The 27,737-nt window shown below is 40.0% G+C and overlaps 1 long non-coding RNA gene across 1 annotated transcript; it reads left to right on the top strand.

Annotated features, from left to right (window-relative positions):
- Positions 1 to 2,438: 2,438 nt before the first annotated feature.
- On the top strand, positions 2,439 to 15,138 carry LOC121669340. The gene is made up of 3 exons (XR_006017728.1): positions 2,439 to 8,589; positions 9,390 to 9,493; positions 15,081 to 15,138. It is a non-coding gene; the product is annotated as an uncharacterized LOC121669340 (long non-coding RNA).
- Positions 15,139 to 27,737: the final 12,599 nt, after the last annotated feature.

The following is a 27,737-nucleotide window of genomic DNA, read 5'->3' as shown; positions in this document are numbered from 1 at the left end:
AAAGCACACGGCACTGAGCTCCCATCTGCTGCCTTACACAGAAATGTTCTGCTTTGCAGTTAATGTTCTGTATTCACACAGCTGAAGGCTGTAATGGATGTGCCCATGTCTGCAGGATGCTGGTAGCTGTATTTAATAGGCACTTACGTGCTTAATATGATGTAATTGTTAACATAGGATTGCTACACAGTAATAAATCCACTTATTAATAAAGCTTCTGTGGGAACCAACCAAAAAAGAAATGTTGATGATTTTCAACAAAGCATGGTAGTGGTTTTTTGAAGACAGAAAACAAGAAATCTCCTGTTTAGCAGACTAAAAATAGTAAACGCCCTCCTTGAACAGACAAAAAGAGTCCACTGGAAGTTATTGACTGAACTAGTACCTGAGGGACATGAATTTGATGCACATTTCTTTCCTTGGCATTTAAGAGAGTCTCTTTCCATGTTAACTGGGATAGCTGATACAGAAATTACACTGATCCTGTTTTCCAGTTCTGTTGCTTCAGCCAGGACAAGGAGTTCAAGCTGGCAGTGCTTGAAGGAAGGGAAGTGCAAGATTTGGAGATCATAACCCTGTCACACTGCAGTTCATGGTGAGGCAGCCATTTATACAAACTCATTGAGATGCTTCTTTCAAGATATATTTACTGTATTCCACGAAACTGGGCCATGTGTTTCTGCCTTGGAGCAAGATTAGAAGATTATCTTTATTTTTCCCTGGTAAACAGAAGACTGGTTCTCAGTGCAATATAAACAGAGGAGCTACACATAAAAGGGAAAGAAGCCTGTACTTGATGTAAAATTTGAAATAGTGTTAGGTAATTCAAAGGAAAATTTCACTGCTGCTTGTTGCAGACTTGGGTTGGGTTGTAGTGGCAGTAGAAAAAATTCTGCAGGAAAATGGATTCTCAGCAAAGCTTATCAGAGTATTCAGTGCTGTGCTTTATAGTTTGTCCATAAATAACACAATAAAAAAATAACAGCAATAAATTGAGCAGAATACATGATGAAAAGTGATGATTATATATAAAAATTAAAATGTCTGTTTTCCAGTTAGAGAAGTAGTATCATCAATTAAATCTCTTCCTTTGAGAATAAGAGCAGATCTTTAATCCTAATTAATAATTTTACCTGTAAAATTTGTATGAAATGAGGAATTACATGTTACTGGAAGCCATCAGAGCCAGTGAAAGATGCCTGTTGAATGAATTAGTATCACATGGATGAAAGGCATGATGTTGTGGCTGCATCTAGGTATAAGCTGCCTCCTGGAAAATTCAGAAATATTTTTGAAATATGGGTGAAATATTGACTGAGTCAAGGCAGACATGGATTTCAAAAGTGTCATGTCAATAGTAAACATGCTAGAAAATCCCATCCCAAAAATGTGATGGCAAGAGAGGGTTGACATGGGCTTAGCAATTCCTGCTAAAATGCAGTGGTTCACATCTTACTGGGTGGAAACTTCATTTCTTCTCCCTCTCTTCTGGCCTAACTGAGTTGTTCTGAGAATCAGCCTGCGTAGGATTCTGTGATATTTATGCAAACATTTGCACCACATTGATTAAGAGCAGAGTGCAGCAGAGCCTTTCATAAGCCTTAATAAAATTCTGGCTATTGTCATCACTTGGCAATTCATAAAATGCTGTGCTAAAAACCCATGACCTTGTCTATTTTGTCCAGAGTGTTCCCCTGTGAGATTCATGTGGTTTCAGTCCAGCTTTTTCTTTTGTCTGTTTATATGCAGACATAACACTTAACAAGAGATAATGTGTAAACAAGAGCATGCATTATGCAGATAAATAGACTCCCACTGCTGAACAAGTCCTTAGCACTTTGCATTAAAAATAAATACAGATGCAAACCGAAATTCAATATTTATTTTAACAGCAGGACTTTATCATTGGTAGCATTTCCCTGATGTTTCCCGGATTAAATAAGTGGCTTTTAAAAGAGATTCACCAGTCCAGAAGTTTGAAGCAGTTTAAACCTTTTCTTAATAGCACCAAAGGGAGAGATAATAACAATTAGCAGTTCTTGACAATATCAGGAAATTACATCTGCATTAACTGAGAACTGCTGGATCCATGCAGCCACAAGTCTCTTTACCCACTGACAAATGTGGCCATCAGAAGTGAGAGAAAGAAGGCACCAAGATTTCCACTGATCTCAGCATTTTGGAAAATACTGAAGAGGGTTTTATTCAAGGCACAAAATGGGTTTGGATTCCATGCTCCATTGAAAATCCAGAGGAAAGAAGTGTAATTCTCACTAGGCTGTTAAATACCTCCAGTATGTGCTTCTCATTAATTTTACAGGTGCTGCTTAAAAGTAAATTTGTCAGACATTCAAAAAAAAAAAAAAGAAAAAAAAAGGTAGTTTCTTTTCTTTTCTTTTCTTTTCTTTTCTTTTCTTTTCTTTTCTTTTCTTTTTTCTTTTCTTTTCTTTGTCTGAGAGCATCATGTTGCTAAGCTTGCCTGCAGCATTTATTCTTGAGTGCTAGACTCAGTCTAGCTTCATTCTAGTTTCCCTCATCTCCCCACTCCATTGTTTTTGATGTGGTTGAGGTCAGAGGGGTAAATATGAGGTTCAAGGAATCAGGACTGGAGAGGAAAACAGTGTGTAACTCCAAGTTCTAGATTCAAGATGAGATCACTCAAAGTGGCCTGGTGGAGCTGTCGAATAACAAAGAGCAGAGCAAGGGGAGTACAGCAGGAAATGTTCACAAATATTTGTTGGAATAGGGTTGCAGATACACTTTTGCATTTGAAGTGTTATAGCCAAAAGGTAAAGAAGGAATTTGAGAACTCTTCTGCAATACCAAACTGATTCCAGAAGGTTTGGAGTTGAAATTTGCCAGGCAGCTTTTGTCAAAGCAGGAAGGACTCGAGGTAAGTCAGAATTTCTAGCTGAGATCTCTCTCGCTGCAAGTTTTTTTATTGTAAAGTGAGCCCTGGAAATGATGACACTGGAACTGGTGGGACGTCCCACATCCTGTTTGTGTATAAATCTCCAAATTAACAATTTGCAATGTGCATGTATTACTAACAAATTTCAGCCTTGCAGGTTAACAGGATTTTAAAAGAACAAGGATCTGTAGTGTCTGCGCCATCATAATCAGGTGAGCTTAGAGAGGAGACTGGGACCTGGCTTGTGTCAAATCCATGACCACACCTAAAAATCAGTAGGAATGTTTCCACTCACACAAGAGAGGAGAGGATTTTTACCCTGCAGAACTCAGCAGATGCTTAGGAGGCTTTACCAGGCTTTCTGTTTTGTTGTCTCCATTCCCTCAGCAAAGTGCAGCATATGGTTAACTTCCCATCATGGTTGCATCATGGTCTGTTAATGAAGCAGCCATGTAAGATAATTATACTTCCCTCTTCAAACTTCCTGATTTGGCGAGTTCATCTATTGGGAATTCTGGGGCATTGCAGGGGTTTATTTTTCATTTCCTCAGTCCTCATTATCCATGAAAACCTTCACGTTTTGATTTGTTTTCATTTGAAAGTCCAATTAAACATTTCAGAATCCGGAAGAACCTTTGAAGACATTCCCCTCCTTTTTTGTTGTTGTTGTTTTTATTGTTCTTGGGGGTTTATTTGGTGGCTTTTTTATTTATTTGCCAGCAAAAGCAAATGTAATGTTTCATTTGGGTGATGCCAGCTGTCCATTGTGAATGCAAACGATGAGCCAGTGGAGCTACACGGCTGCCTTGAACGAATGTGTGAAATAGAAGTTACACATCCTGCAGGTGCCTCTGCTAGGAGAATCTATTCACTCAGAGCACATTTAGCTGATATATTGTACAGCTGGTCAAACAATGCCTTCAGGCTGTCTGAAAGTTTTCACAGGAAATTAAGTGCTTTGGAGTTTGCTGCAAAACATCACTTTACAAAACCAGGGTAATTTTGATAGTGCTCTTTTTAGACTGCTAATTTCAGTTCTCTGCCTCTTCTATCCAATTTGCCTCTTTTATTCTTTGTTTTAATGAACTATATACAGTAAATTTCTCAGTTGCTTTGTTTTGTTTTTCTTTTCTTTCTTTTACCAGTGAAATTGATTCAGCAATGTGAATTGTTTGGTCTCTGACCCCTGGGGTCTTTACTGTGTGCTACTTGGTGCTCTAATGCTCTGTAGTTTGCAAAGCAATTATTCCCATTCTAATGGGAATTCTAATCTAGTCTAGTTATTTATTCCAAGGATACTTTATAAATCATGACAGTTTAAAAGGCACCAGGACAGCAAATGTTGAGGGGTTCTGCAGCTTTTCATGTGCCTCTCATGGAAAATGTACACACTTAGAGAAAGGCAGGTTAAAGTAGCATAATCTGTTCTTTCCAGCTCCAGTTTCATCAGACTAATTAAAGATGCCTCCAAATCCTTTTGTATTCAAGAAAAAAAAACATGTTCTTAAAAGCCATTGAGCTTCATGTGACTTAAATGCCTGCCTGAAGTTAAACACCTTCTTAAAAGCTTGGAATAAAAGGAAACTTAAGTGCCCATGTTCCTCACAGCCAAAGCTCTCGTGCAGCTTAATTAAGAGGAAGTTTGTTAATTAGAGTAGCACAAAGTACAGACTCTTAGAGACCATGCTGAAGAAAAGAATTACAAAAACAATTAACAGGGTCAAAACTATAAATACCAGAAAACTTCCTCTCCTTCCTCACTCTAATCCTAGGGGCAAGACTCCAGACATTCTCAGGGACTGGAAGAGCAGAAAAGGTTAGTGGGAGAAAGAGGCAGTGACTGCATCAGATTTCTTTGCTTCTGATGTAGGGAGAGTGGACTGCACAGGGAGGGAGTTTTTTAGCATCATCATCCAACATGGGATGCAATGGCGTAAGTTTTCTGTTGGTGTTTTTTGACTGAAGCCTAAAGATTCAGATCAAAAGAGAGCAGTCCTCAAGAGCCCTGATGAACAAAATGAATATTCACATTAAATTTGAAAACATTGATAAACCAGTAAGATGATGTAGGTGAATTCCCACGTGACATCAAGTTTGGGGCGCAGTGGTTTTTCTGGGAGTGATTACAATAACTACAGCAAAAAGGAAATCCATATATTTGCAAGGATTCTAAGGAACTCCGATTATAATTAGTGTGATGAGCTGGGGAGAGGGATTTGGGAAGCAGCACTTAATTCCCAGGAGTGGAAGGGACAGGAGGAAACATCAGCATCTTCCTCTGAAATGGTTCCAGTTCAGTGGGAAAGCCCAGCTTGACCTTGTCTAAACATGAGGACAGAAGATGACATGAGGAAGATCCTCAGTGTCTTATTAGGCACTCAGATCCTTGTAGAAAGGAGAGGTTATGCAAATGAGTATCCTTTTTTTTTTCCTAGACTGCTGACACAAAGCACTGATGAGGTTTGGGGGAGGTGTTTTAAATTAGAAACTTGGGAAGAGTTGACAGTTGCAGAAGGGCACTGAGGTCACCCAAAGACATCTGGTAGGACTGTCAGTCAGGAACACAGTGCAATTTTGCCAAGTGTAGGGTAGGATAGAAAACTGAGCTGCATTGGAGAAGGAATAGATGAAGGTCAGGGTTGAATTCTCAAAAAGTAGCAAGGTTATGGATATGAACTACAACAAATTAGGCACAGGGCCAAACGTGCACATTAAAAATGCTGGTATGCACAAATGTTTATGAAAGTTGGAGTAATCTCTGAATTTAAACAAAAACCAAGTCAGCAAAAATTACAGGAGAAAAAAAGGTACCTTTTGAGGACAGTTGATTACGTGTCTCTAGCAGACCATGAATATAATCACCTCTGCTTATTTGGGCCTCTGTTTTTAGGATACTTTCTAATTTCATTCTTCCTGCCCTGTGTGTGTCCCCATTTCCTTCCCTCTCTCTCCCCACCCTGGCATTTTCTGTGTTCAGGAGTATTCAGGTATGATTTCTTTTACTTCCCACTATTTGTTGTCACCTCTTTTCCTGACTGCTAACACAGGCTTTGCTGACAGCTTGCTGGTGATTGATGTTGGGAAAATACTTGGAAGTTGCTAGTTGCTAGTGTTTTAAAAACACAGGGGTATTCTCGCTTTGTTCATTTCTGTACTGACTTCAGTGCCTGGCAGTATTTTCTTACACCAGCTGAAGACTGGCCTGTCCAGGAACAGCTGGTTTGCAAAATGGGGCAGGAAGTGTTTCAAGAACAGACATTTATGAAACACTGAAGGGACAAACCAACCAACCAACCTGCCTCCTGATACAACAGAGGCAGAAAATTAAATCTGAGGAGGTAGAAGAAAAGGCTAAGATCTAAATACTGGGGTATCGTTGTTGAGCAAAATTGTATGTGTTCTTGTTATTTCTTTTTCTCTCTTTCTGCTCGTCCTGAGTCTCTGAAGTAGAGATTAAAACTAAATCAGCATGATCTGAATTGTTCCTCCAGACTAATTAACCTTAGCCCAATGATATAGTTAGTTGTTTACAGCACTGAAATTCTTCACTGTAGAAGTGTCTGCAACTGGAGATGGTCCTGACCCAAAAGTGAGGTTCAAGCATTTGTGTGTTTTGGGCAAGCAAAGTATATGGCCCAGCCTCCAGAACTGAATCCTGCCTTTCTTGTGAGCTCAGGTAAGCCTCAGATCCAAATTCAAGGAGAATCTTGAGCGTTGTCTGTGTGGTTTAACCCTGACAGCAAAGTACGGTGCAGCTCCCTGCTCACTGTCCCCAGCGGGGCGGGGAGCCCGCACTACACAGCAACAATCAAAGCAGTGTTATCTACATCATTCCCATGCTAAATCCAAAACACAGCACTGCAGCAGCTACAAGGAAGAAAGTTAACTCTCTCCCATCCAAAGCCAGAACATTGTCCCCTCAAAGGGTTATATTTCAAACGCTGAGCTTTGGCAGGTGAGGATGAATTGGATGAGGAACCCAAGCTGACAACAGAGCACTTTGCTTTAATACAGAAACAGCTTGGAAGTCAATCTGGCTGAAACTTTAACATGGCTCCAGTGACATTGCTACCGAAGACTCCTTTTCTAGGCAATCATGCATTGCCACTTCTTAGGGAAGCAGAATTCTTGGTTGCATTGCAAACCTTAATATTCACAAGGATAATGCAAAAAATATAGAATATACTGTGAGTGTGGAATATCTATAAGGACTTGAATGAGGTTGTAAGAGAGATTTCTGTGGAATCTTCACATTGTCAGAACTAATTACTTCCTGTCTGGAGGAATGGTTCTCATCTTTGTTATGGTAGCAATGTTTTGGGCATCACTGGCATGTTACTCTGAAGATGGATTGGATGTTAGTCTGGAAACACAACATGTCAATTCTAGAAATGGTCTAAATCCTCATGAGCTGCAGGGGTGCTTAGTTCTGTGAGACCACACTTCATTAATCCTCTTTTCAGATTTGTTCCTTTAGTCCAGTGATTCGTGATCCCCCAAGAAGTGTGCAGACCCAGTGGCTCTATTTCCCCTAAAAGGCCTATAAAAAGAGAGAAGCCTGGGCCTGAACTGCAAGGTTCTATAGTTTGGGGAGGAAAAGGTAGGGTAGGCTGATCCTGTTGCTGTTTTGCTCAACACAAAGGTTCAGTTTCCTTGACAAATGATGGACAGTGCCTCCAAAATTGGAACTTTGATCCCAAAGGGGCCCTATGTTATTATAACATAAAGAATGGTTATTAAACTGTCAGAGGGTTAATAGTTTCATCTTAATAATCTTGATAAATGGTACACATTTCACCAGTGCTCCAAAAGCCCACAATGAGCTTTAAAATATTTTACTATTGGCTTGCCCTTCATCTCCCAAGGAAGTCTAAGGAGAACTCTTCCTGCTAATAAATTCTTTATCATAACATAGCTGGTTGTCCCTTTGTAGAAGGGAAATATATCCTTTGCTGTGCAGCCTGATTAATTGGTCTAATTTTATCAGGAAAATTAAATCCTCTTCGTTATCTGGGAAGTTATTTAAAGAAGTCTGAGCAAAACCCCAGCCCGTGAGCCTGATGACTTTATTAACTATTACTTTTTAAGTGAGTTCTGTCTGAAGGATTCCCTTCAACTTTGAGGGCTATTTGTCTTCTGTTCTCAGGATTTCAGGATGACAAATGGGATGTCAGATATGACTTACTGTAAGACCTTATGGGATTCATAGAGGGTAGCTTTTACCCTTAGCTCTAGATGCTCTGTATGAGGCAGCCTGTAAATCTGGCCAATTTTAATGACCAAACCAGGTATCTCAGTGGCTTTACAACAGGCAAAGTAGCTGCACTCTTAACTGAAGCAGTTCTTAAAACATTATTGATCTTTGAGTGAGAAAAAGTAGTAAAATATGTGCACAGAAATATGCATGGGGGTTGATCCCGGTCCTGTGTCTGTAGTACATAAAACAAAGGAAACTCTTGGCAGTTTTAAAACATTATAAACTAATGCTTTACTTCTCTTTGCTTAGACCTGTATCAGAAAAGGAGAATTTCCCCAGATGTGCAAAGCCGAGGAAGATCTTAATCTTTGTATTTTCCAGAACTATTCCATGCTGAATATAACAACCAGACTGAAGGACTCTGCTAATTCACTTTACACTGGCCTCATCCCTGATGGAAAGGGCAACAGCTGGCAGTGAGGTGGGACCACGAAGGGTATAAACCCTCATGCTTTAGATCATAGGCCAATTAACAACAGCCTGTGTTTAGGAAGAGATTTTCCCACAGGTTTATAGGATTGTGAGAGTATATTTGCTGCTCAGGACCGTGTCCAGGTGTCTTCTGAATGTCTCCAAGGTCTGTGAATGCCTCTACAGCCTCTCTGATCAACCTGTGCCAGTGCTTGGTCACCCTCACAGGGAAAAAGTGCTTCCTGATGTTCAGGCAGCATCTCCTGTGTTTCAGCTTGTGCCCTTTTCCTCTTGTTCTGTCACTGGGCACCACTGAGAAGAGCCTGGCTCAGTCTTCTCTGCACCCTCCCTTCAGGGTGGTGGAAACAACGAGTAATAGGCTGAGAAGAAATGGCCTCAAGGTGCCCCAGAGGAGTTTAGACTGGATATTAGGAAAAACTTCTTCACCAAAAGGTTTATCAAGCACTGGAACAGGCTGCCCAGGGAAGTGGTTGAGCTGACTTCTCTGGAAGTATTTAAAGGATATGGTTTAGTGGTGTACTCAGCAGTGTTATGTTAAGGGTTGGACTCTAAGATCTTAAAGGTATTTTTTAACCCAAATGATTCTATGATTCAGGTATTTATATACACTGATCAGCTCTCCCCTGAGCCCTCTGCAGCCCAGGACCTTGTCAGCCTTCCTTGCTGCAAGGACATGCTCTGGCTCATGTTCCATGTGTTGTCCACCAGGACCCCCAGGTCATTTTCTGCCAAGCTGCTCTGCAATAGGTCGGCTCCCAGCATAAGCTGCTTGTTCCTTCCCACTTGCAGGGAATTCCTCCCCTGGCACAGGAGGGCTGCTCCTTGGTGGTTGATCAGTTCTTTCAACGCTTCACAGAAGGCACTGAAGGATAATTTGCATCTACTAAACCAGAGTAAGTAATGACAGTAATGCAGACAACAGCCCGCTGTTATATATTACACTCTATAAAGTTTGGAGGGAGACATTAAAACATAAGTGAAAGCCTTTTATTGATTGTCCAGGAAGGGGATCTAGAGATTAAAAACTAGCTACAGGAAAGGAAAACAGAAAGCACAAATGCTGCAGAGTTCTGTTCTTGGACACTTTTCCTTTATAGTTCACTGCTTTAAGTTTTAATGCTTCATGATAAATCATATTAAACACTTAATATTTGTATGTAACAACCTGAAATGTATATCTTTATAAGATTAAAAGCATAGTAGAACCTGGAAAAGGCTGTCCATTATATTTATTAATAAGTTTAACATAGGTGCAGTGGTCAGGCATATATGATTTTTATATATATATACTTATATATAATTTATATATGAAATAAACCTGAGGGGAATATGTTGTGGGAATGGCTATGGTGCCATCTTCCCTATCCATAAGAAAGGTGCAATGAAATATCCTAAACCTCACAAAGCACAAAGTCTGGACAAATATTTTATGGTAAAAGACAAAACAAACCCACATGTATTATGCCCTTCACTGTCAACATGATAACTTGTGAGTGTTCTTTTTCCTGCATCTTTCTTCTATTATTATCATCCTGTCTGAGCTAAATGACCTGTGACAGATGAGAAATGCAGTATAGTTCATGGGCAAATATCACACTCAGTATTGGATATATTGTGAGAGTATTGCAACCTGCTATGCTGAAGCTTAACAGAAATGCAAAATAATTTATTTTATTCAGTCTGGAACAAATTTCCAGGTAGTTGATTAAATGAAATGCTGGATGAGACTTCATTGTGTTACACTTTTCTGATTGAAAGATTGGCTTCTGTGACTTTGTATGGAAGATAACAGCAGTGGGAACATCCTGGTCATTTGACATATGTGATGGCAAATCAGACTCAATGCTGCAATAAACATAGTATAATACTTCTGGCATTCATGCTTCGTTCCCTGAGGGTTTTGGAGATATTTCCAGTTTTGATTTTTGGTGTGGAAGTTGGATGCTTGCCTCTCTTAAGCCCAGGTTACAGCAGCATCTTTTTTTGGACTGAATTTAAACCAATATAATGGTCCTGGTGTTGGGACTGGGGCAGGATGAAGTCAATACTTTTAAGGCCCCTTCCAGCTATATATATTCTATAAACATGTTCCACCTTCAGAGCTGGGCACTGATATTAAGTTAGCTTCCAGGTTTTTTATCTCCATGTAAGATACACATTTTGCTCCTTCACAGAACAGAGAACAAGTCCTCCCTTGTGAAGCCACCTTTTATTCCTTTGCAGGACGTTCATCTGGTGGCAACCTGCCATTTTTCAGGAGCACTAGGATGAAACAAAAGTAGTACCCATGAGTTACAGTCCCTGAGTTTTGTAGCCCTTTCTGTATAGTTGAAGTGTAATTTATAGTGAATACTAGGCAAGGCATATTCCTTGGTTAGTGAGTTCTTATTTTTATGTGCTCCTTCCAAACTCATTGTGGGTTAGGCAGATTTTTTTCCTTAAACTGATGCTGCTCTCTCCATGTAAATCCAGCATTAATTCTATGGCTGATATCCCATCTGGCTCTGGGAGGGGTCTCTCTGATGCTGTGATAGAGCTTATTTCATTAAAGGTGGCTGGAACAACAATGCCTTCAGTTCAGTTCTGCCCTCTTCTAATCAATTCATTTAAATAATGTTTAAATTTGAGGACAGGTGAGTGATTTGTTTGAAGTTAATGACAGCCAAATGAAAGGATAAGATAGTTCACAGATAAAGGTGAGTCAATTTCACTCATCTTGTCTATGAACTTGTGACTCAAAGGTGTTTTGTTCTTCAGCTGCTCCTTGAAACATGACCTGGTCCATGAAATTCTTATTAATTGAGTTGGCTGTTGGTTTTTAATTCTGTATCTGATAACTCAGTGACTATTGCTTATTTTTATTTTTTAAAATTTGATCTGCAGAATTAATTGTTATTATCTTGTAGTAGTTGAAGTACATTTCTTGAAGATAATGTAAGATGTGCACTTTCTGCCAAATTTTAGCAGCTTGTTAATGCTAATCCCAAGGACCATCTTGTCTCTGAAAACAACATCAAATTAAAAATTGCTTTTACAAGAAATTCAACAGATCAAGTCAATATTTTGCAAAATAGCTTGGGTTGTCACTGAGCAGAAATGGTTTTCCTTGCCTCAACAGCTAAGCTCAGCTGTGGTTTGCATGGATTTTCAACAGGAAGATATAGATCTTCAGTTCTGGAATGAATGTTCTCTGAATCCCAGTTTCTTTTGACCAGGCCTGTATCTGGTGGCCAGTGCTGTATGACTCAGAGCTCTGTTGGTCAGTAGTTTGTGTAAATTTTAATTTCTGTATGTGAGGAGTTTGTGTGCTAGGGGAGATGAATTCTCTGCTGTGTTGATGTGGACTTCATCCTCCAGTGGTCATCCAACTCAAGGTCCTTTCAGGTGGAAAAATCTTCAGGCATTGGGGTCCATGTACTGACTCTAGAGATAGAGACATTTACTGAGTGTGACATGCAGCCAGGAGTGAGATTTTGTCAGAATTTCTGACATGCCAGAACTTAATTATTTTCTGTCTCATACATGTTGCACTCAGGACCTGAGGGATTCGCTTTTCTACTTTAGGATGGCAGGTTAGGAAATAATAAACTTTAGCCTGTTAGATGGCAAATACATAGGAATTACTAATTATGATGTTGAACAGTGTCTTTGAGAGGTGAACAGCCAAGCTGGCTGATTTAAGGTGCCTTTTGTCAAGGATGAAAACAGTGACATTAAACTGTATTTTTCTGGTATCTGTTAATTCTGGGTTACTGGGGAAATCACAGAATTCCTATTTCAAATTGACTTTGGTGATATGGACAGTGAAATCCATGTTAGCATGATGTCTCTCTCAGGCCCAGTGTTGGGCTAATGACAGAGTTGATTTATACAGAATCAATAGCTTTAGATAAAAGTAAATGCAAGTAGAGGGGAGTTTTTGGAGAATGTCAGTCAGATTTATGTCTTTTTGATTAAAGACTGCTTTGATATCCACAAAGATGTAATAGACTTTTGCAGTGATCTAGGATTTGATGTAATATCATGGTTGCTTGAAGACGGAACGGTCTTTGGATTTGTCAGTGTGACTTTAATTTATTGGGATCTTGCCTAATGTAGAAGTAGTTGTCAGTGGGAAGCCACTACCCCAAACCAGAGTGGCTTTTTGGTGCATTTCAGTATGGTCCATGGCATTCAACACCTGGGAGTAAAAGTACTCTTAAGATTCATAAAACTTGTGACACAAAGGGCATCAAAATGTTGAATGCTGAGGGCAAAGGACAATCTTGCAGATCAAGGTCACTAAGAGGAGCTGGGCTCCACTGCCATAAAAGTCCCATTCAAACAATATGGATTTCAAATCATCACTGATTTAGAAACAATGAACGGCAGTAATAGCCTTGGATTAGGGAATTGTATACTCCCAAATCAAAAAAGGTGAATTTTTTGGCATCAGACAATCTCAAGCCTTCAATGCAAGGTTGTGTCAGAGGCCTACTGAGGTGTGGGCTTTTGGTAAGGAATGAAGGAGTAGGAGGTGATAAAAAAAGGAATTTTATCTGTCTAGTGCATTGGCAAAGACTCTGGTCTTTTTTCCTCTGTTCTTGAAAAACTGTTTTGTGATACAGTGTTAAAAACTACAGCCAGTGTAGAAAACAGGCTCCAAAATTATCCAGAGACTGGAGGGGACTTAGCAATAAGAAGTGCAAAACCAGTTCAGTCTGTGTAGGTCTCAAAAAGATGGCAATGCGGTGATTTGATTGCAAAATGTGGGTGCCTTTGACAAGAGAAATCAATGGGTAGTAATGAGCCCTTCAAATGAGCACAGGAAGACACAACAGGTCAGTCACTGGAAGTTTATGCCAGACAAACTCAAATGAGACACAGTTTTAACTATGCAGAGCACAAGCTCCCAAAAGAAATGTTTGGTCTCTGAGTTGCTGGGTTTTTTTGAAATCGAGACTGAGTCCCTCTATGAATGGCATCCTTTAGCTGTACAGAAGTTACTGGGCTTTTTTCTTTGGTAACTGGGTAAAATGTAGTAGTGTGGCACACAGGAGGTCATTCAAGATGATTGTAAGGGTCTTGTCTACATTTAAGCTCTATGAATAAATGTTTAAGTAAAGCCCAGCTCCTTCATTTTGTGTAGTCCAACAGGCTGTTTGTATTTCATTTTATTCTCTGGTACAAGACTTACTTTCAGCATCCAATGTATGCATGGATTGAGGAGAGGTGGCTCTGCACTTGGGCATCCCTGAACCAGGGTTTGATTTTGTGGTTTGTGTTTGTGGCCTGTGTTTGTGGTCCGGCCAGCCTGGCCTGGGAGCACTCAGGGACTGCCTTGTGCCCATCAGATTTTGTAACACACAGTCCCATGCAGCCCAACCCCCTGTGTTTGGAGCATCAGCTTTTCCAGATTTTAATCACTCTCCTTAGCCTTGACCAGACGAAGGAGCCGAAAGTGCCTCTCAGCCCTGCTGCAAGGCCGTGAAATTGTGTTAAGTGCCGCTTGTGAAAATGACTGGATCTGCTATTTTAGTCTGAGTGCCTCCATGTTTTTTGAAATTGTAATTTTCCTGTGCTGCTGTGTGTAAAGGTGACCCCTGTGTGCTGGGCCCCGGGCAGTTTGCTGCAGACAGCTCATCAGCGTGATTCATTTGGCAGGGTACTCAGTCAGCACCTCCTCGGCAGCAGCCGAGCAGGATGGAGCTCGTGTCTGATATGCCGGGATATAAAGGCACCTACTAGAGATGCAGAACTCTCTGGAGATGCATTAGGGTTTGATTTTTGTGGCAGCAACACATTTACCAGGGACACAAAGATTATAGCCCCTCATTCGGCCTGGTAGCAGCCGTGCAGGGAAAGGCAGGGCAGCGTCACCTGAGGAGCCCTGAGCTCCTGCTGGAGAGGGAGGGCTGAGTGATGCATTCCTGCAGTCACTGCTCTTCCTGTCTCACTTTCACCTCGTTTAAAATTGTCCAAAATTGCGGAACAGAACCAAGAGTGGTTTGTTGCTGCCTGTGGCCACATGATGGCACAAATCAGTCAAAAGAGCATCCATGTATGATCATAGCATCAAGAGGAGTTGAGGCTCTGGTGGTCAGGGCTGATCCCTCCTTGCTGCTGTTTTGATCCACGAGTGACCATGATAACAGTGAGGGACAGTAGTGGTGTTTCAGACACAAGCTTAAAAAATAAACACTGAAAAAAAATTAGAAGAACAAAACCTGTCTGAAGCAGGAGCAAAAAGCATCTCTGGCAAAAAAATAAAGTTGGCCTTTAAAAAGGGCTGGTAGGAAGAAAACTTTTGTTTCTCTGATTTGTTTTGGGTTTCTCTTCAAAGGATCAGTAAACCTGTAGGAATCAAGAAACTCTTGTTATTTCTCTTCTAAATCCTGAAAACATAATGTGTTTTATTTTCATTGTGAGATGTGTAGTGGGGAGACTTTTATACATATATATAAATGGTCTGGTAGTAAATAATGTTCTTTGCCTCCTCAGTGATCAAGATGATGCCTGGTGAAACCATCTAAGTGTGCTATAAGATCAAAGTGATCTGGTGTGTTACCACTAAGTCAAATAGTCATTAACAAAAATCAGCCTCAGAAGTTATTATGACATTTATGCTTTGTTTATTACAACTTCAGTAGTGTTAATTCCTGCATCCTGCATTTATTTCCACTATCTATAATTACTAACAAAACAGCGAAACCTTGTTAGTATCATAGCTCTCACTAGTTAATATCCTTTTTTTTAAAGAATAATTTGCATAAAAGAGAATTCCCAGTTGAATAGAAAATGTGGAAGTATATTCCATATTAATTCTAATGATACTGCTAAAGAGAAGTAGCCTACACAGCAATGCTGCATAAACACATGCAGCATTTGAATTAAAGACCAAACACCCATGGAGATGTAGGAAGTAAATGCAGAAGCTCTAGAAATCCCTGCAGCCTTTTAGAATCCCTTAGCCATTAGAGTAAACTCTAATGCAAACACTAAGGAAAATAAAAGGAAAACAGTTGTCAGGATATTTGCAGTACTGACTCCAAAGCAACTCCTTTTTCCGAAAGGGACTCCTTTTTCCATTCAGAGTTTCTGTGTAGTAAGTGGTACCTGGATGGAAAAAAAAGATAAGGAAGGACACATGAATCTGAAGAAAGATTTAGATGGAGATTTTCAAAGTTAGGTTAACTGCTGAGAGTTGATTATCTTGCTACTGTTGTTCTCCACCTTCCCTCATCACCCAATAGCTTTACAACCCTTTCCCTAAATGTGTGCCTCAGCAGAAATATTGAACTCCTTCACTTCCAGTTCACTCCTTGCAGTGGAGAGGAAGGATGATATCCCCAGCACCACTGCCTGTCTTGGGCAGGCTTGGATTCCCTGTTGCCATCAGAAACATGCAAAGGTTGTGTGTAGCTCTCAGGAGAAGTCTCTCGGGCTACTTTGAAAGATTATTCTGCCGTTTTCAAGAATAATTTTGTGGGTTCTAGACTTCTGGTTCTAGACATAAAGTCAGCAAAATTAAAGGCAAAATAAAAAAGGAAAAAGAGAAAAGGAAAACTTGCACCCCTAAGCCCTCAGGAAGGTCCTCAACCATAAGACATAGTGCAGCCACATCCCTGAATGGAATATGAAAATTCCCAAGCATGAAGCAAGCATTTGACATCTTTGTTAGTAAACAAACAGAGCGCAGTTGCAATTCTTGTGACGCAGCAACAGCACAGCGTGTTCTGCCTCCCTCTCTCCCCCTCTCCTTGCCCTTTTCTCTGCTCTCCTCCTGCTGCCCCCATTGCTGGCAAACATTCCAGAGGTCAGTGACAATAGCCATGTCTCTTTCAAGCTGAGTGCATCAGTCAGGCATTGAGAGGGCTGTTTTCCTGCCCGTGGGTACCCCAGCACGCAATGGGGAAGACGCAGGTGTTCAGGGACTGCTGAGTGCTCAGCTGCTGCTCTTTCCTAAGTGAAGGTAACTGGTGAGAAAGCACAGCATTTAGAAATAAAAGAAAATATTTTTCTATGGGGAATGTTTTTTTGACCCCACAGCTGTTAGGTAAAATGGAAAAAAAAAAAAAGGAGATGAAACTGTTCCTGTAGAGAGAGAAAAAATCTTATTTAATTTTTTAAAGAGGCAAATCTGCTTTATTGCATCAAATTCATTGCACCATACAGAGAAAATACTTCCTCTTGGAATCATGCTTTTAGATGTACCTATCCTAACTTTATTTTTTATAGTTCACTATCACTATTAATGCTTAGTGGTATCTTAAGCTGTATTTGTTATGCTTTTCCTTGTGAAGAATTTCATAAGCAATCCACCTGCTTTTCACAGATACTTTTTTGACCTGGAATACAAAATTTTCCAAATGAGAAGTACAGTACAAGTCAAATACAATAATAAAATATGGTGGAAAAGTTTTTTAAGATCAAGTCTAAACTTCTGAGTCCACCAATAAATTATACCCTTGAGCCCTTCATCTACACATCCTTAAAAATCTCCAGGGATCGTGACTCACACAGGCAGCCACTTCAAGTGCCTAACAGCCCTTTCCATGAAGAAATTTTCCCTAATACCCAATCTAAACCTTCCCTTGGTGCAACATGATATTCAGAATTTAATCCCATTTGGCATTTACAGAAAATACAGGCAGAATGCTCAAACTCACAAGAATCCCTTGGGTTTTTCACTGAACATGGAGAGTCAGGACCTTGTTTTTATATTTCATCCAATTAAATTGCCTTTAGTCCCTGACTGCCATACTAAGATACTCCACTAATTTGTATTAAAAAAAAAAAGATAATTCCCAAATTGCTTATTTCTGGTACCCATTTTGAAGTATGCTGTCAAGGAGAGGAATTAAGCTTCACTGTGGCACTTGTTATTGGGTAATAAATTCTGAGCTTTGCTTTGTGTTGCTTGCATGCCATGATAAGTAAGAGTAAGTACTAGGCCTTGAGTGAAATTGGAGCCAGATAAAACTCAGTGTTCTTGCTTTCAGATTATCTGTAAACTTTAATTCAATTTTAGGCCTGGTGGTTGTGTTGAAGCCTAATGCAGTTTGATTTTGATGGCAGAGATGCCGTTTCAGATGGAATATGGTGACTGGGTAAAGCAGAAGGGCTTCCTGAAAGATTAAATGGAAATGGTATCAAGCAGAAGAAAAGTTTAGGTCTACATGTCCTTTCAGGGGACAAAATTGAGTGCTGAGGGTAGAAAGGCACTGAAGCTTTAATGTGAGTGTAGAAAGAAGCATCCATACACCAAACAAATTCTGTGGTCTCTAGGAAATGCTTTATGAAACCTTTCAGTCTCAATCTGCTGAATGGCTGAGGAATCAGGGAGTCCACTGGAGAGCTCAATACTTTGTTTCCCAGACAAATATGCTTGAACTAGATATTGCTTCCTGATGTCCTTTCTGGCCAGGCAGTACTTCTCTTGCTGTGTTGCCCTGCTGGCTGTCACTGAGTTCAAGTCAAGGAAGGTCTCAGCACCATCCTGGGAAGAACCCAAAAATCCAACACCTGACTTCTCCAAGTGCCAGATGCCTACAAAATCTCACTGACCACTGTGGCAGCAGGCACTGTGTCCCTTTGGGAACAATTTTCATCTCGTTTAGCTGAAACCAGTCCATGGCATCATGACTTTGGCATGTGGCAGAAGGTCCAGAGGAGCACAGGGTAATCTTTTCCCAGTGTTTCACTCATACTCCAGCTTGAGGAGTGCCCTGCAGACAAGTCTTTGGAGCTGCAGTCCAACACAGAGATGCAGCCAACAAGGGACAGTAATTGGGATTAAGATGTAGAGCCCTAGTTTGACTGCAGATTTTAAGTGAGCTTCCTTCATTCTGAATTGTTCCCAAGACCCTTTTTCCTTTCACATCCTTAAAAAGTGATCACATTATTCTTGGGCTGCTGCATATGGGCTCGAATGGAATTTAAACTGCCTGCCTGACAATGATGAATGAATCAACTCCAAATCCCTTGATGTGGATCAGCTATATAGCATAACAATAATATTGTTGTTTAACATTTATATTGAAGTAATACCGTGAGGAATCTCATCCATTCAGGGACCAATTTTGCTGGAAACTGAATAAAACACACCGCAAAATAACAAGCCTTGTTCCAGAGACAAGGCTGTCTAAAAGGCAAGCTGTACCAGTGGAAGGAGACAAGGAGCAGAAGGATATAAATGACAGTTGCATCTTTACAGAGCTTCACAAAACCTGGGTGCTGCTTAATTTTCTTGCATGGTTGATCTCCCATGTTTTTTCTAGATTTTGCTCATCCCTTTCTACTTTCATCTTCTTTACCTGTGCTGTCAAATAAACTCTTAAACCTCAGGTTTTTGCTGGCAAAGCTTGGAAAATATTGGAAAAAGGGAGCTGTCCAGGAAATTCCCCATGACACTTTGTTACTACCTTTGGACCAAATGATTTTAGTTGGCTTTCTGTACCTTGGCATCCATGTTCAAGCTTACTTTGGTGAATTCTTCTCTGCAAGATGTTTGTGAAGCTGTCTTTGAATATTGTCAGATTCTTTACTTGGATCCAACTGTGTTGAATCTGTTACATTCCCTGCCATTTCTCACTTTGTAATGTTTTCAAAATTGTAGTTGGTTTTGTCTGGAAATACGTATTTTTATATATTTATTTATTTTTAAACAGATCCATTCTTGTCACCGTTCATGGTTCCCTGTGTCCTTCAGGGGAGAGATTTTAAATCACTTACCTGCTTGTTCTAACTATTTTCTCTGGAGCCCAGTGCCACAAATTTTTAGTGAAAGCAAACTCAGACCTCTTGTTTCAAAAGGAGCAGAGCATTTCCTTGACTGTTCTTGAAAGTCACACTCTGATTGTACAGTGTTACAGACATGTTACAAAAAAAAAAAAAAAAAGAGAAAGATGAAAAGGAACACATCTTAATAAAGTATTTTAAATGAAAGTATTTTTTATGCCATAGGTAAGCTCTGTGCATATATGCCCATGCATATGAAGGTGCTAACATATATGTTAAAAGAAAATTTGGCCTCCTAGGCCACATTCTCAGAATCCCATACACCAGTGTCCTGTGATAGATCTTAACAGTACTAGTTGGACATCTTTTAGCCAAAGGATATAAATACATAATTACTTTTTGGAAAGCATTCTTCTAGCCTGGATGACTTGTGCCATATTATCTAACATGTTACTTTGTGAGCTTTTACTAAGCTGAAAGCATTGGCTGATTATTGTCTAATAAAAAAATGTCCATGTGCTAAATTTAAATGCCAAGGGAAAGTGAGGCATATGTACTATAAACTGCAAGTTCTGATAAGACAGTGGATAATTCCAAATGATAAATGGTTTAATTTTATTTTCACATGAAGAGGCAGAAAGAAGGCTGTACCTTGCTCTGAAATGACACAGTAATTGGAGTGAGTACAGGATTACTGCGTTTGTCCTGACTCCACATTTCATCAGGATCAGATAGAATTAATTTAAATTTGGGTGGCGTTTGTCAGAGGCCTCACACTTGGACTGCAGTGCCCTCTGCTCAGCTGCAGAATAGGTACAGCCTTGGCCACTTTAACACCTACCTGCAGTGAGGATGTTGCAATCCATATTGTACTCTTCTTTGGATCTTAATCGTTTTACAGGGTCAGAAATCTTTCTGGATTAACTAGGGAAAAGTGCTGTGTCTCTACCAAGTGACTGTAGGATTGCTGCACAACCAGCTGAATTCCTGGGCAGCTCACACCAAATTTGTATATGAATACAAGGCTGTTATAGGGCTGGATTGCATTAAGGTGAAAAGCAAAACACCATGGAAGAAACTGAGCAGAGGAACACAAAGGAACACTGAGAAAAAGAAATAGATATGCCAGTAAATTGCTAAAACTGGTTGCTGTGATCACTTGAGCAATATGTCAAAATATGAAAAATGATGATATGCTGTTCTTGTGAAGAATGCAGTGTTGAAGAAAAATGAAATAATGGGAGAGGGGGATAAACTCCAAAAACAATTTTGCCTTTTAAAACACGTGCCATATCAGCCATGTCCAAGTTTGACAGTGTAGTCTTCTCAGAGATGCTTTTGGCCACCATAAGTCTTAGTCAGGAAAACATGCAGTGCTGTTTGACAGAATGTGCAGGAAGGGGAAATTCTGTTAGAGTTTATTGAATGATTGATGATAATTTAAATCTACTTCAGAAGAGCTGTTATGTTCTTGAGTCATTTCTTGGCTAATGTGCTAATAAAAATGCACTGTATAATGCTGCTGCTGGATTTCAAACAATTTAACAGCAAAAAGTTGCTTACTGAGGAATATAGAGGTTCCTCCAGAAGACGGATATATGATGGTAATTATCATGGCAATGAACTGGGCCTTGTTTACATTTGCGAAACAGAGGGAAACCTTGCAAAAATCTTTACTGATTTCAGGGCTGAGTTAAGCATTTAGGAGGAATTTACCTCTCCTCAGCTTCACTTCAGGCCCTGGGTAGGTTATGGAGCAAATCCTCCGTTTCCAGACACGTGAAGAAGGTCACTGGAAAGAGCCAGTGCAGATTTATCCAGGGCAAAAAAGGCATTCCCTGAGTGCCTTCTAGGATGAGAGGAGTGCTTGTGTTGTTTGCCTTGACATTAGCAGGCCCTTTGGCACAATCTCTGGTGGTGGTGTGGTTGCAGCTCAGCTGGTGAGATACGGACTGCACAAAGTGATAAAGTGGATGGAAGCCATCAGGACTGCTGGGCTTTTTAAGAGGGGCACAGTGACAGGACGAGAGACAATGGACAGTGGTTGGACTGTGGAAAATTCAAGCTTCATATTAAGGATTTAATTTGTTTTTCCACCAGGAAGAGGGACAAACGCTGGAAAAAATTGCCCGGAGAAGTTGTTGTCTTCACATCACAATTATATACTCCAAGGTTTGTCCTAATGTGGCTCTTGTGCTCACAGGATACTTCAGCTTCATCTTTCTGAAGTTTCCACAAGAAACAGAGCTTTTTGTTGTCATTAGCAGCACTGTGAGAATGATAGGGCTCTGAACAGAAGATGCAGTACAATGGACAGGCAGGGAATGAGGCTGAACTGTTTAATAAAACGATTTTCAAATAAATTGCCTGAAATGCTTTGTGACTCCAACAGGACAAGCCCCCAAAGATACAAGCTCCTTGGGAAGCAGAATTCATCTGGAAAATAGTTTTCAAATGTTTCAGTTGGACAGAAATCCCCCTGCTCTCCCTGCCCGCAGTGGTTCTTCTATTTGGAATTAGCAATCCGATTGTAAAATCCTGGCTTTGCCAAAGCTGCTTTTGGTGACAGTGTCGTGAACACTTCACTCTGGCCTTTGGGAGCCTTTGAAATAATTGTAGAGACAAATACATGTTCAAAAGGACAATCCTAAAAGATTGGAGTCTTTGGTGAACACTCTGGTTAAGGTCTAACCCTAAATTGGAAAAAGTACAATGGAATAACCTGTATACTCAATTAATACGTTTTACTTGGGTTTGATGGATGTGTTTTTCAGGACACTGCTGTGCATAAGACAATTTGTTTTGTCTTTTTTTCCCTCTGACAATGCATTTGGGGAACATGAATTCCTCACCTCTGTCTTTCATCTGCCTAATTTTACATATGTGCTGAAATACCCAAAATAAATAAAAGCAATCAGAGAACCACAGGAACAGCAAGATAAAGTGGATGTTTATGTGTTTGTTTTGCCATCTGCTTTATTTTGGACCAAATACCTGTGTATTCAGTCCAAAACCACAGTGTGCATTTCTTTTATTATCCGTGCATGCTGCTTGCCTCATATTTAATCATATTTTTGTTATTTTATTACAACTCTACAGATATGAATTAGGTAATTAAAACTGCTCCAGAAAAAATTTAACACCTGTTCTGTGCCTTAAATATTGTTTACAGAATCCAGAAAGCTGTGAAACTTCATCTTGTTGAACAGATCCTTATTACTTTAAAGTGCTACACTCTCCTTGTACTCCTATTTTGTGAGGAAGCTGTTGAAATCAAAGAGGAAGCTGGCTGCTACTGGATCTAATTATTACAAATTATGTGGCAGAAAAAATTATTTTTTTTTATTTTTTATTTAAGGAAAATCAAGTTTCCATGTTGCAAGGAAGAGTTGCTAGTGGCTAGTTTTAAAACCTGATAATTTCAATTGGCTTTGCTCCATCAGCCACAAGGAAAACACCTGGCAAGCTGCTGCATCCCAGCCAAGTCTTGTTAACCTTTTGGCCTTCACAGTAACTATCAGCAGGCACCGAGTCAGTGCTACTAATCAACTGGCATTAAAACTTCCACCTGCTAATAACATCTTATTGCTTTTCAGGATTAAATAAAAGGAAATGAGCTGTTTAATTACAGTCAGAGAAATTTTGCAATGCTGTGCTGCCTTGGATGGTGACAGTAACGCTGAAATGTGTTTAAGGGCATGGCTACGTGAACTGAAGGCTTCAGAGGTATAACAGCTCTTCTATGTTAGTTTTTTGCTTGTAGGAAGTGTAAAACATTTTTACATGAAGATAAGATAAACTAGGGATATTCTTTTCAAAAACGTGTAGGCAGTTGTAAGCAAGGCTGTATCCATGGATTTTTATTTTTCTCCTCATTAATGCTCTCCTTAATTATTCCACTTCATGGGGAACTCTTTGCTGGTTTTTAATTTGTTTGCTTGCCTCACTGCTAGCAAAAAGCCCTATTCTGGTGTTCTTAGTGCAGCAATGAAGCAGGGGAGAGATATTACAAAGTAGACAATATTTTTATTCTATTAGGAGGGAGTTCTTCCATTCTGACTTTTGTGGAACACATGGAGCAAAAAAAAGCCTGGAGGAGCAAAAATCTTGCCTGGAAGTTCCATGTGTGGGATGTAGGCTGAGTTAGTATGTCTGTCTCCCTTTGCTTCATTTTTCACTTCTTACCCCAATACCTTGAATATTTTAGGCCAAAGTCAGCCAGATTTTGAAGCACTAGAAATGCACTCTAGCCCCCATGGAGGTCTGGTTGGGATTTTGGCATGTTTTGGAACAAGGAATGCAAATACCACTTCCTAGACGGAAAAAGAAATGCCCTGCTGGCAGCTGGTCCAGTTCCAGTGGGACCAACTCCACAATGTGTTTTCAGCAGAAAGTGATTTTTGTAGCAATGTTACAAGCTGTCTGAATTCCAGCAATTTTAATAGCTTGAAATATAAAAATCTATCAAAATTAAGATTATCCTTTTAAAAAGAGGCGTACTGCAGCAGGACTTTGCTTTTAAATAACATTTCCCATAACGTGTTCCAACCTCTCACTGCTTCCTGGTGCAGAAATAAGGACTTGGAGGGAGGGACTGTAAAGTCAAGGGAAACTTGATTCATGTCAACTGTTTCAGGAGCCCTCATTTATTTCTCCTGTGAGCCTTGCCTGGGTTGTCAGCATTATACAGCCTTGCTGTGGTGAACTGTTGAGAGGCAGCATCTTCAAAGACAATAAATCTTTAAAAGGACACAGGGAAGCATTAGTGATATACATGCTGTTGGAGTGTTTATAGCTTTTCTCTTTTTCATTATTCTGGTTTTCAGAGAAACTTTTGTTGGGAATGTTTATACAAATGCTATCATGCTTTAAAAAAAAAAGGCATTTCTTAGCTCCTTTTTTGATCAAAACATAGGCAGAGTATGTTTCTGACCACTTGAAAGGTGACTTGTGAACTATGTGGACAGAGGAATAAAAGGCCACCAAAAACTATGATATATTTTACATTAAATTGTTGTATAGCAACAGTTTCTAGAGAGGCAGATTCAAAGTAACATCATTGCATGGTGCACATTTGCCTTTCCAAAGGTCAGCAGGTGATGATAGATGAGAGAATCAAACAGAGTTTTGACAATCTCAGATTTGTAGGAGTAGCTGTGTGCCTGTACAATAATGAAGATTTTAATTGTTTTAGTCAATATTGGTGAAATAAGACAAGCCACTCTGAAAAGTGTTCTGTGTGGTCTCTTTAGAGTGATGATTTTAGTACAGTTACAGAACCTCAAGTCTGCACATGCTGACTGAGCATTTGAGGACTTTTTACTTTTGAGGAAATCAGTTATGCAACTCTTAATTTGCATAGCCATGCCCTCTTTCATCTTAATGTTTCTTTTATGGGGAAATTTCTAGTTTTCCTTCATGGTCAGGATTTCTGATTCAGTCTCACAAGGAGTGATTTCAGGTTTTCTATCTGTTGAGCTTGACTCCCTCCCTCCCTTCCTCTCTAAGTCTTGTGTACCTGCATCGCAGCTGGGACATGACTCCTTTTCAAGAGATTCAAGGAGAGACAGTTTGTTTATTCTCTCTGTGTGTTTTTGCCCTGCTATCACTAAAAGTAGGGCAAAACTTTGGAGAAAATAGTGAGGTACAAATCTAAGTGGAGATTAAAGGAAGCTAACTGTCTACCTGTCGCAAAAATCCTGGAGGTGTAACTTCGGAGCACGCAGAAAACAAAGGAATGATATTTCATGTGTTGTTTGAATCTCCCATGTATTGCAGACTTCAATTTTAGTGTTCTTTATGGCACAACCCAAGATACTCCTGCTCTGAGGGTTTTCTGCTTTTCTTCTTCTGTAGGAAAGACAGTGAGAGCTGGGGGGTATGTGGCGTCTAGGATCTGAGCATATTTTTTGGGGGAAATTAAAACTTGGGTTTTAAGTTAAACCCCAAAGCCTCCAAGGAGACAACTTCTTTTTGAAAAGCTGAGTGGGAATCTGTCCTTAAAAACTGGTTTTTTTCTTACGTGTATTTTTTTTCCCTCTCAGTAATTAGAAACAAAGGCTGCTGGTGAAAGAGACCAACTCTCTCCAGGATCCACACTTTTAACCGTGGCTCTGTTGCTGAAGAGCTGTGTTGAAGGTATCTTCAGGGTTTTGTTCCTCTCTTTGTGTGATAGGAGATGCCAGTGGCCTGTTGTGACATGGATCTTGATCTCCTTAAAAAGGGCTCTTGTTTCAAAACCTGGAGGGGAGATCAGCCTATTTTCAGAGGCCAGTGGGATCCAGTGAAAAGGAAACATGAATGAGGGAATATTTCTGGGTTTTGTCAGGTAACCTAGCAATAATTGCTATGCTACAGCGTGCTCTAGCTACTGTTTGCCCTGCACATTAAAATGCAAATGTTTTAATGAACAGCAGCTATCTGAAAAGCTCACTGTCAGGGCAGTCCTCTGTTCTGGTTGGTGTCACTAGTGGTCATCTTGCTTTCTGGTAGATTTTTCAGTACTAGCAGCATTTTACCAATCTGATCTCATCTTCTGGTGATTTACACCTTGCATTCCGGTCTGCAATTTTTCAGTACACATCTAAACCAGATTCTCAGGGCATATGTAGCACAGTGGGCTGTGCAGAGCAGGGGTTGTGGTACCAGGGATCAAATTTAAAAGTTTGTAGTGCCTGGGACAGTCCTCACTGGTGCTATCTGAAAAGGAAATGGAGCTCCACTTTCTGTATATTATTTTATTTCCAGCTGTGGCAAAGGGATAGACATCAAGGCAGAAAGGCTCCTAGGAACCTGAAGAGAGCATGCACAGGCATGCAGGTGCATTAATATGAATTATAAGCACATGGTTTCCCTTGCAAATGGGAACATCTCCTCTGCAAAGTGTGATAAGCCCTGGGTTCCTTTTCTGCGACACTGCCTATAATTGCTAGGGAAAAAATGGGCTTAAATGTAAAGTTCCGAGAGCACTGCTCAGTATCCACAGAGTGGATTTTCAGCACTATTTTTAGCCTATTGCTTGCTGGGTTAGAATGCAAATAGCTGTGTGCACTCTGGAGCTGCAGAAGTCCATACAGACTGAACACAGGAGGGAAATTGTACCATCCCTCTGGTGCCTGTCCTCACTCAAGAGTGTTACATTTTTTTTTTTTTCTTCATTACTGCTCAATATTCAACCTATTTGCTGCTACAGATATTTCAAGAATATGGGCTTTTGGCTACTGCTGATATTTTTATATTAATAGAGTTAGACGTTCTCCTTGTAAACATTGGTCCTCCAAAGTAAAAGGAATGGGACCAGTGCTATTCTTTGCCAGCAGACAGATTATCCCTCAAGTAAAGATCAGTCTTGGGCAGTGGGGTAAAAAAGACACACTTTTTCACAATCGAATGATCAATTAATGGCTGGAAAGCAGCTCTGAAGTGGAATGCTCTCCTAATTTGTTTTTCCAAACCTGCTTATTTTTCTTTTAATAATCTTGGGATGTGACATAATGAATTGGCGAAATGAAAATATTCCTGTTGCTTGCCACTCTACCTAAACAGTAAGATGAGAGCAACCATCTGTATTATACTTGCCTGAAGAGATATATAGGAAATATATATATATAAAAGATATCAGTGGCACCCTTTTACTCCCATTGATCTTGCTCAGAACCTAGGTAGCACCAATGTGTAATTTCTCATAAATTTACTCTCAAATTAGGTTTTATTTTGGCTTGATTACAGCCTCCTTATTGCAAACAAACTCTTCAAATTCTTAGACTAAAATAATGCTGGGAAGAACAACCGTGAGTCAATGAAATTTAGAGGTGGCAGTAGGGGATCACATAAAGGCTCTGAGATCCTTAAAAACAAGGGGAATGCTTCAGATACCAAAAAAAAGTTGCAATCATATATCCTGTGTGCTGGATTGCATCTAAACATGCAGCTCCTTGATTTAAATTTCCTGCCATTAACCAGCTGCTTCAGTTCAGTATTTTGGGTGTATTTCCTGCTGCAGACAAAATGGGAGAGACTCTCCCAGGAGAACCTAGTTTACCTCAGGGCAGGCTGAGGGCAATGTGTGGATAACAGTTCCAGATCATTCAGGGTATTTCAGTTTATTGGGGATTGTAACTAAAGCCCATCAGCGCTCTTCCAGTTTGGTACTGAAACATGAAGCACTTGCCTTCACTTTTGCAATAAATTTAATTTTCTCTGCAAACTGGATTTTAAGCATCATCTAACAGGAAGAAATACTTTCTTTAATGTTTCTGTTGTAAGACAAGAGTCAGTTTATATAGAAACTTCCAGCTCCTGTGAATTTAGCTGCAGAGTGGGTGATAATTCAGTCTGGGAGAGGAAAACTATTGGTGCTCTAAAATGTATGATACTGGCTAATTTTAGGACACAGCATCACAGATTTCATTAGTTCTA

Source organism: Corvus kubaryi, unplaced genomic scaffold (genome assembly GCF_017639235.1).
Source record: "Corvus kubaryi isolate FWS band 111438036 unplaced genomic scaffold, C.kubaryi_AGA036_p1.0 37391, whole genome shotgun sequence".
Taxonomy (NCBI): Eukaryota; Metazoa; Chordata; class Aves; order Passeriformes; family Corvidae; genus Corvus; species Corvus kubaryi.
This window is presented reverse-complemented; position numbering and strand designations above follow the sequence as displayed.